Genomic DNA, 11,115 nt, shown 5'->3' with positions numbered 1-11,115 from the left:
AACCAAAAAAATGCTGAAGAAAAAAACACTACCAATACTGCACACTAAACCAAAAACTTGTCAGTTTGCCAGAATCCTGAGATTTATCTTAGAAGTAGTCACTAATTATATCACATTTTTTACATCAGATAGTTTCCTTTCTTTCCCTGTCAGTAGAAAGAAGAACCTACTAACTTCTATGGTTACCCACCAGGACCTAATCTTTAGGTTTCACACATAAACAAATTGCTCTTACTTCATTGGTTCATTTACAAATATTTGTTGAGTACCTACTATGTACCAGGCACACAGCACTTTGTATGTAAAGTACTAGGATTGGGGGGTTCTTCCTGTTTGGAATAGAGTGTTATTTTGAACATAATACTAATTCAACAAGTGTATGTTGACTCACTGATTAAATTTAGTGGAGAGAATGCTACTATTTGAGCTCTTTTGAAGTCTCTACAAGAATGCTGTCAGAAAAGTTGCATTGTTAGAACCAGTGAGTACGAGGAAATCCTCTTGGTAGTGGTGGTATTGTGGTGACATCAAATATAAAGCCATATTAGAGAATCTTAGTGTAGAGTTGAACAGGACATTGAATTCTTTTTAATTAAAAAAGGCAGAATTAAAGGAACTAAATAACACACGTTTAAACTAGAAACGTGCTGTATGATCAATTGGATAATTTTCAAGTCAACTTGCAAGAGAGGGCCAAAGAGTGTTCCCTTCTGGAGAATAATTCATTCTAATAAATCCATTATAGCAGTATAGTAAAATGAAGGGCTTGACTCTTATCCCAAGATAGTAGACTAAATACATGTATTTACCAACCTCCCGTGCCCCAAAAGCCCTTTAAAAAGATTAAGGCCAGGCTGGTCCATAAGGCACGTTTGTGTGAATTAGGAGAAGTCAGCCCTTCTTCCCAGTAGCATGAGTGCATGGCTAGGGTTTCAGACTTTCCTTGTGCTCTTGGCCGGCACCCTTGGGCAGCCTTAGAACCTGTGCGACAATCTGCGATAGCCCTGGAATAACAATGACAAAACCAGGCAGGCGGGCGAAGAAGGGAAAAGTAAAAACATGCTACTTCTCACTCAGGAAGGGGAGGATATAAATAACCATTTTTTTCTCAACATCGTTTTTTTTAATTGATATAATTCACATACCATAAAATTCACACGTTTAAAGGAACAATTCAGTGGATTTTAGTATATTTAACGAAGTTGTACAACTATTACCATCGTCTAATTCCAGAACATTTTATCACCCCAAAAAGAAACTGTGCCCGTTAACAACCGTTTCTTCTTTTCTCCTCCCCCATCCTCTGGCAACTGCTAATCTACTTTCTGTCACTGTGGATTTGCCTACTCTGGACATTTCATAGAAATGGAATCATACAATGTGAGATCTTTTATGACTGACTTCTTTCTTTTAGTATAATGGTCCTGAGGCTCATCCATGGCATAGCAGGCATCGGCACTTCATTCCTTTTTACTGCTGAACAACATTCCATTGTATGGCTATACCACATTCTGTTTATCCATTCACCAGTTGGTGGACGTTTGTCTGGTTTCTACTTTTTGACCTACTATGAATAATGCTGCTACGAACATTGGTATACAAGTGGCTTGACGTTTTACAAGAAGCTTATATTACTTCTGTAACTTTTAAAATAATTAGAAAGACAGGGAAAAAATCATTATTTATATAACATGTCAAGGCTATGATTTCTTTTTACTTTCTATTTTGTTTTTTTTTTCTATGTAGATGTAAATATCCTTTCATTGTTTGATTGTATTTACTTTAGTTGCCCATATATTACAATGGTTATTGATTTTCTGGTTTGTAATCTTTATTTGTTTTAGACAACATTGCATGCTTATTTAAGCATGCTATATGATAGATAGATTAAAAACTTTTTTTTGAATCTCTGGAGATACTCAAGGATTATATCACTGAAAAATTAATAGTGAGAATTACGTCTTACAGAACCAGACTAAACATTGCCATAAATGCTAATAATTTGCTATCATTTATAAATTATGCAAGCCATCTAGGCCACTGAAATTCTATTTTGTAGGAGAACAAAGAGGTCAACAAAATTTATCTTTTTTAAGGAAAATTAGCCCTGAGCTAACTACTGCCAATCCTCCTCTTTTTGCTGAGGAAGACTGGCCTTGAGCTAACATCCATGCCCATTTTCCTCTACTTTATACATGGACGCCTACCACAGCACGGCTTGATGAGTGAACCCTGGGCTGTTGAGAAGCAGAACACGCGAACTTAACCACTGCACCACCAGACCGGCCCCTAAATTTATCTTTTTAAAGGTGTGCTTTTTTTTGGTGAGGAAGATTGGCCCTGATCTAACATCTGTTGCCAATCTTCCTCTTTTTTCATTCCTCCCCAAAGCCCCAGTACATACTTGTATATCCTAGCTGTAAGTCAATCTAGTTCTTCTACGTGGGATGCTGTCACAGCATGGCTTGATGAGTGGTGTATAGGTCCACGCCCAGGATCTGAACCGGCGAACTCCAGGCTGCTTAAGTGGAGGGCATGAACTTAACCACTCGGCCACAGGGCTGACCCCTAAATTTATCTTTTTAAAGCCCTGTACTTGGAAGAGTCACCTTCCGACTACTTCAGGAATAAAGTAATTTTTAACAAATTATGCAGAAATTAACCTGGAGGAAATTGACCTTCTGAAATTTTATGGAGAGAATAAATGGATAGTTATAGGAGATTACAATCAGAAAAGTACTTTGGGGAGGAAAATATATCCATATATCCATGTTATAGTGGTAGGAACAGTTGCTGCCAAGATATAAAGTCAATAAACAAAGTATTACTCTGCAGTAAAGTATACACATCCCCTAACTCCCTCCCCCACCTCCTCCCACTAGTGTACAAAAGTTTCTAAATATTTAAATACAATTCAGACCAACCTACCAGTTACACAAACATTTAAAATGCAGTAGAAATGCAAAACAGAAAGAAAAAGTCTGCCCCATGACAAAGCGTCACATCCAGAAAGGGCCTCCAAATTTTGTGTCTTGGATGTCTGAAAAACGCCCCTTTAGGTGTCAATGCCAGGGCTGGCAAACTAAAGACTGGAAAGAAAGCTGCTGTAATGGCCACAGCAGCAAGAAGTCTGTCGGTAGCTTAGCTCACATCCTTCACCTTCAGGCATTCAGGCATTTAAGAAATAGGCACCTAGATGTCAGAAAACCTCTTCTGTAAGAGGATAAGGGAAATTATATTACTGAAAAATCAGTTGGAACAGAATATCTGAAACCACTCCAACAGGAGTCCCAGCTCTTGAGCTGTGGGTTCCAACTTCCCAGTCCTCAGACTTTGCTCAAAATAGAAATTGTGTATCAATTGTGGCTGTTCAATGTATCAAGAGCAATGTTGGCACATAGGTCCAAAGGTTCCAAACAAAACGATGTTCATAAAAACAGAAAGGCCTGTGGCTAGCTAAGGAAAGCTCAATTCAATAGCTGAGCCTGGGGATTTGCATAAATGAATATTAATCAATTTTGTAGACATAACCAATGAAAATACCACCTCGAAAGGTGATTGCATTTATGATATTACTATGTTTCAATAATAAGAATTTACTGAGAGCCTACCACTTGCCATATGTAAGGCATAATATAAGCTAGGACCACAAAAGTGAATAAAAAACCCTGCCTTAGGGGGTATACGGGAAATCTCTGTACTTTCCCCTTAATCTTACTGTGAACCTAAAGCTGCTCTAAAATAGTAAAAGTCTTAAAAAAAAAAAATCACTGCCTTCATGAAGTTCACATTCTAGTGTGGGGAGACAAACAATAAACAAATAAAAGTTTAAAAATATAATTTCAGGTAGCGATACACAGTATGAGTAAAAATAAAACTGTTAAGAGAGTAAAGAACGACCGTGGTGGAAGACCTGTTGATGAGCTGACATTTGAATTATTTACCTAACAGTAGGCTTGGGCTTGCAAGTTAAACACTCGGCAATCAATTACTCAACAAACACCGATCGCCCACTTATTTGGTTTTAAGCATTGTAGCGCACTAGGCCCGGGCATGAAAAGATCGATAAAACATGGCTTCTGCTGTCAAGGCACATCTTAGGAAGGGAAGACAGACACCTCACCAACAGCCTATGCTGAAATATAACAAGTGTTAGACCAGGAGACTGCACTCCGTGCAGAGCACCAAGCAGAGGCACACAGGACACAGCTAGGCCCAGGGAGGTCTTCCAGCAGCAAGATTAAGGTCTTGCAAAGCTTCCCAGCCTTCAGCACACAATACTCACTGCACAGCCCAAGTAAGCAGTAAAGGAAGGTAAAAGAAGAACCCTGCTGGTGGCTGAAGGTGACCACCTGCCAGGGCCTGCCAACCCAGCCCCACCCAGCTGTCTCACAGCTTAGGAGACCAACATCTGCTGAAATCTGTTCTTGGCATAGGCATACAGGCTTGTTTTGTTTTCGTTTTTTGTTGTTGTTGTTGTTAGCAACCGAAACTGCCATAACTACCTTTCCCCAGATCCACGTTCCTTGCCCACTTCTCAGCCTGAACATATTTATGTCCTTAGGTCCTCTGGAATTCCTAGTGTGCAGACAATGGTCCTCTCAGCAATGAACATCTTTTACAACTTGCCCATGATAGACATTAAGAGTTGAAAAAGGGTCAGTGGAGAAACTTTTCTGATAAACCTAAAATCTCCTAGAGCAAATCATTTAAACCAATGTTTAAACAGTAGACTTAAGAACAACATTTTAAAACAGTTTGAGGGGCTGGCCTGATGGCGCAGTGGTTATGTTCGCATGTTCCGCTTTGGCGGCCCGGGGTTCGCCGGTTTGGATCCGGGTGTGGACATGGCGCTGCTAGGCAAGCCATGCTGTGGTAGGCGTCCCACATATAAAGTAGAGGAAGATGGGCATGGATGTTAGCTCAGGGCCAGTCTTCCTCAGCAAAAAGAGGAGGATTGGCAGCAGATGTTAGCTCAGGGCTAATCTTCCTCAAAAACAAACAAACAGGGGCCGGCCTGGTGGTGCAGCTATTAAGTGCGCACGTTCCACTTTGGTGGCATGGCGTTCGCTGGTTCAGATCCCCGGTGTGGACGAGGCACTGCTTGGCAAAAGCCATGCTGTGGTAGGCGTCCCACATATAAAAAACCAAACAAACAAAAAAACAGTTTGAAAATTTTATGATGAAATGTGTTTTTGGTATTTGCTTCAGAATTATACAGAAGAGAGGGAGGTGGGTGAGGGTACAGATGAAACAAGATTGGCCATAAACTGAAACTAGGTATGGGTACAAGGGGGTTTCAATATACTATTCTGCCTATTTCTATATATGTCTGACATTTCCATCATAAAAAGTTTTTGCTTTTTAGTTTTATATGACAAAGCCTAGGATCTATAAATTCACATGGGTGTTGAGAGAAAACCATTCTCATACAGAAATCTGGGGTTCATAGTTATTTCAAAATCTACTTATTAGACTAGTGATTTTTTTTTTCCCTGATGAAGATTAGCCCTGAGCTAACCTCTCTGCCAATCTTCCTCTACTTTATACATGGGTTGCTACTACAGCATGGCTGATGAGTGGTGTAGGTCTGCACCTGGGATCCAAACCCGTGAACCTGGGCTGCTGAAGTGGAGTGTGCCGAACTTAACCAGTACACCACAGGGCTGGTGCCTAGACTAGTGAGTTTTTCATGCAAAAAAGATAGTAGAGTGTCCATGTATATTGATGACTAAATATGATGTATATATGAAAAAAACCCTTCAATTTAGCACCCAAACTGTGCTTTAATATATTAATGAGTGCCAATCAGAAAAAAACATTCTCAGTGCTTTCATTCAGTTGATAACATTTATTGAGTTCCTACTAGGAGTCTGACTTGGCACTTTCTTGTGTTATCTCATTGATGACATTATGAGAATATATTATATTTTCATTTTATAGATGAGGAAACTAAGTCTCAGAGAGGATGAGTCTCCTGTTCAAGGTCACAATGAGCAGAGAAAAAAGTCAGGGCTCTTTTTATTCTACCAATACTTAATTAAAACAAAACTCTTGAAAGGGAAAAAAATAGAAAGTAGGACGACTTTCCCATTCTGAAAACTCTACTACGCCAAAGTGACCAGCAGCTCTCTTCTTCCTAACATCTCCTTGCTCTACTTCCTATCTCCTGATACTTAGAGGCCATTCTGATATGTAAGATAGGTCAATTTTTAGGGGGAAAAGTGGAGAAAAATTGATAAATCAGGGCAAAAGGCTCTCTTTTATTCCCTGAAAATCAAAAGTATTTTTGAGCCTTTAAAGGATGTTTTCAAACCATTAAAACCTTAAAATTTAAATAGTTTAACTCAAAACTATTGAAATTACCAAATGGAATTTCCAAATAGAATTAAATACCATTATTTAATGGTATCGTAATTTAAAAAGGTGTTCACAAATTATGAAAAATATAATAAAATATTTTCAAAAATAGGGAGGGGCCAGCCCAGTGGCACAGCAGTTAAGTTTGCACGTTCCGCTTCAGTGGCCCAGGGTTCAGCGGTTCGGATCCCGGGTGTGGACGTGGCACCACTTGGCAAGCCATGCTGTGGCAGGCGTCCCACATATAAAGTAGAGGAAGATGGGCATGGATGTTAGCTCAGGGCTAATCTTCCTCAAAAAAAAAAAAAAGGAGTTATTTCATTCAATATGAAGGAGTATTATTGAAGAAACGGCCTTAAAATTATGTCTCTTTCAATTCTTCCAAATTATCTAAAAGAGAGCTCTAAGTTGGGATATTAAGAAAAAACAAAATACTAATTTGGGTATATTCTCCATGTCTCTTATTTTGAACCAATATATATCTGTATTATATTGCAACCTAATGATTCATATATAATCAAGCATTAACTATTAAAATGTTCCAGAAAAAAGATTTATTTATGAGCAACCACTCAAAACAGAAATAGAATGCTGAGTTAAGCAGAGATTTATAGCGAAAAGATCAAGCAATTTGAAATCAGAGGAAATGGGTTACAAGCCTGGGTTTGGTACTTAAGACCTTGTAACAAAGGGGCTAGTCATTTGGTGAGGGGCAAGGTAAGAGGGGACAGAATTGGGAGAGGAGGAGAAAAGGACCTTAATAAAATTCAAAGTGAAATTGGGGGATTGCAGGTAAAATTGCATACCTAGATTTAAAAATCGTGTATAGGATCGTAACAGAGACATTCAGTGTGTGTGGGGGCAGGTGTGGGTGTGTGGGTGGGTGTTTGTTTAACCTGTCCAGCATGTTGAACCGGTTATAATTTTTTAATTTTAAATTAAGATCTTCTAAATCTCCTGGGAATTTATGGCGTCTAGAGATTGGTAAATGACATCTCAGATAAAGAGGAAGAGCAAGTGTTGGAGCCACGATTGCACCCAGCTGCCATAAAGAAGAAATTCGACTGGATGACTGGAAACGCACTACGTTAAGTTTCCCAAACAAACTGTAAAATGGCTAAATGTCACTATCAACGCCAATACTCCGGCTGAACCCTTCAAAAATAAAATTTGAGTCATGATTTAAAATTTTTCCCTTAAAAAGTAATATACCAGTATTTGAAAATCCTTGAGGTCCGTCAACGGGGCTAGTGTAAGTATACCTGGAGGAAAATGGGAATCAATTCAGTTATGGCCAACTCCCACTGCTAGACCTGCACTTCCTTCCCAATATAATAAACATAGCATGCAACTATGAACCTGGGAACAAAGTTCCCCTAGTTGGAAGTAAAGCAAACATATCTGCAAATCTCAAATGAGATAAACAACTGAGTATTAACTGCAAAAAAATAAGTGCCGTGGGACCAAACATCAATATTTGGAAGCAGTCTTTGTGCCTGAGGAAAACTGAACCAAGGCGTAATTTTTTATCTCTAGAAACTACGTATGGATGGGACTGGATGAGCGCGCTGCTACAGGGTGGAGACCACATGCTGTTTATCGTTTTATCCCTGGCACTTAGCAGAGGGCCTGGCACAAAATAAGCACTCAATAAATGTTTGTGGAATGAAAGAATTCGACGACGATAGTTTATACAGTGTTTTTCCAACTTTCAAAAATGTGGCCCATAGTAAGAAACACATTTTACACCAACTCCTGGTACATACAAACATGCACATATATAACACAAAAGTTATGAAACAACACTTTCTCTAATTCTGGAGGTGCATTTTGATAGTTTCTGTTTTCTTCTATTCTGTTCTGTTTTGTTGACATAAAAAAAAAGTTAGTTACGACCCAGTAAATTGATTTCATAACCCACTAATGGATCAAGACCAATAGTTTAAGAAATAGATTTATGCTATTTCTATTTCTGTTGCTTAACTTCTTACATTTATAGGCTTCCCGAACTATGAATCACTTTTAAAAATCACAAATTTTTTTTACCTAGAGGGAGTTTAGAAAGTATTCAGAACAACTCTAAAATGTCACACCAGGTAAGCGTTCCCTGTGGTGGGATTCTCTTTAGTCAGTGTGGTTAAATTACTGGAATTTACCCACCAAAAGCAGATTGGCCCTACCTCACACCATACACAAAATTTAATTCAAAATGGATCACAGACCTAAACGCAAGAGCTAGACCTATAAAACTCTTAGCAGGAAACTTAGGAGTAAAATTTTATGGCTTTGGATTAGGCATTGATATGCCACCAAAATAAAAATAGATGAAGTGGATTTCATCAAAATTAAAAACTCTTGTGCTTCAAATGATGCCATTAAGAAAGTCAAAAGACAGCTTACAGGAGGGAAGAATACATTTGCAAATTACATATCTGATAAGAGACTTGTATATAGAATATATAAATAATTCTTATAACAATAATAAAAGACAACCCAATTAAAAAATGGGCAAAGGATTTAAATATACTTTTCTTCAAAGAGGATGCACAAACAGCCAATAAGCATATGACAAGATTCTTGTACGATTAGTCATTGGGGAAATGCAAATCAAAACCACAATGAGATACTACTTCATACCCGTTAGGTTGGCTAAAATGAAAAAGATAGACAATAGCAAGTGTTGACAAGGATGGGGAGAAATTAGAACCCTTACATATTGCTGATGACAACGTAAAATTGTGCAGCTGCTTTGGAAAACAGGCTGGCAGTTCCTCAAAAAGTTAAACATAGAGTTAACATATGATCCATCAATTCTGCTCATAGGTATATCCCCAAAAGGAATGAAAGCTATGTCCACACACAGCCTTGTACATAACTGTTTATAGCAACATTATTCCTAATAGCCAAAAAGTGAAAACAACCCAAAGATTCACCAAGTGATGGATAAATAAACAAAATGTGATATATCCATACAATGGAATATTATTGGGCCATAAAAAGGAATGAAATACTGATACATGTTCCAATATGGAGGATCCTCAAAAACATTATGCTAGGTGAAAGAAGTCAGTCACAAAAAACCTTGTATTATTTGATTCCATTTATATGAAACGTCCAAAATAAGTAAGTCTATAGAAACAGAAATAGATTAGTGGTTGCTAGTGTTAGGAGGAATGACCGCTAATGCATAGAAGGTTTCTTTTGGGCGTCATGAAAATGTTCTAAAATTAGATTATGGTGATGGTGGCACAACTCTTTTAATAAACTAAAGATCACTGAATTGTACATTTAAAATATATGGTATTTAAATTTTAGATATTGTAAATTATATCTCAGTAAAGCTGTTACCAAAAAAAAAGCAGATTGGGGGCCGGTGTATCCTCCAGTTCTGCAGTCCGGGTTCAAGGGTTCAGATCCCAGGTGTGGACCTACACCATTTGTCAGCCATGCTGTGGCAGTGACCACCTATAAAGTGGAGGAAGATTGGCAGAGACGTTAGCTCAGAAAAAAAAAAAAAAGCAGATTGAAACTCTGGAATGATCAAGAAGTAGGATGCATGCACCAGTTCTATGCCTGAACGTAGAATGTTGAGCCATGTGAACCTGACCACCTAAACGGCAGGCAAAGAAATGGGATTTTTCAGTAGTCAATAAAATGGTCTTCCTTGAGGTCCCTATCGAGCTGTGGCTCTTAACTTATTTTAGGGGATGGAGTGGAAGGACATGAATCTGTCGATTTAAAATCTCTGAACCTTCTGGGAAGTGATACTCATCCTCTGTAAATTTACTTCAAACTACAAATGAAGACCTTCTGCACTAGAGGGGAAAGAACTAAGCATTCCCAACAAATTAAGATACCAAAGGACTGGAGAGCATCCTGGGCAAGCCATTGATAAGCTTCTTGAAGTCAGGGACCTTATTCATCTTTGCCTCTCCAAGGAGGGCCAGGGCTAGAACAGGATGTTCAGTAAATGAGATTGGACGAGGGGAAAGAAAGGCAGGCCTCAAGTCCAGAAGAACAGAGGCTTTCTGACTGGGCGTCTGTCATTCGCTTTGGACGGATCTTGATGGAGAGCGCGCCAGGAAAAGAAGCTGCCCACAGCCTACCCGGGACGTTTATGAGGCAGCATGCCCCCAAACTGCTTCCGAAACTTGAAAACTTGAGATTCCCATGCCCCACGTCCCGCCCCACCCCCACCCCACGTGTCTGGGTCCCTCAGTGTAAGAAACACTGCTGAAGAATTTAAGAAATTCTGTTAATGAGTTTAAGAAATGCTTTTAATGATTAAAACTAAAACTCTGTCACTTTAAGCGAGTAACGAATACCAGGGTGAAGTACAAATGCAAAAGGGGGCCGCTAAAAGTGTTCAGCACCATTAGATTATCAGATAAAAACCAGGTGACGCTAAATATGCTCTAACTTAATTTTACTTTTTAAAGAATGTCGTTGCAAAGAACAACTTGAGAAAAAAATCTCGCAGACCACTGCGCCAAGGGCGAGACCCAGCGGCCTAGAGATGGAGGGCGGGCTCCGGGGCCCCACTCCTCGGGCTCGACCCTGAAGTGACCGTGGGCATCTCTGGGAGCTTCGCCCGGGTCCCTCCTCTCTAAGATGGGACCACTTCTGGGCCGCCTCCCAGCGGCGGCCGTGAGGAACAAACGAGGCCGGGCGCACGGAAGGCGCTCGCGGAGAGCCGGCCGCCGCGGCCAGGGGCCCTACTGTGCGCCGGGCGGCGGGCCGGGGCCGCGCGCTCCC

The sequence above is a fragment of the Equus quagga genome, chromosome 1, assembly GCF_021613505.1.
Source record: "Equus quagga isolate Etosha38 chromosome 1, UCLA_HA_Equagga_1.0, whole genome shotgun sequence".
Taxonomy (NCBI): domain Eukaryota; kingdom Metazoa; phylum Chordata; class Mammalia; order Perissodactyla; family Equidae; genus Equus; species Equus quagga.
The sequence above is the reverse complement of the archived record's forward strand: the minus strand, read 5'-3'. Positions refer to the sequence as shown.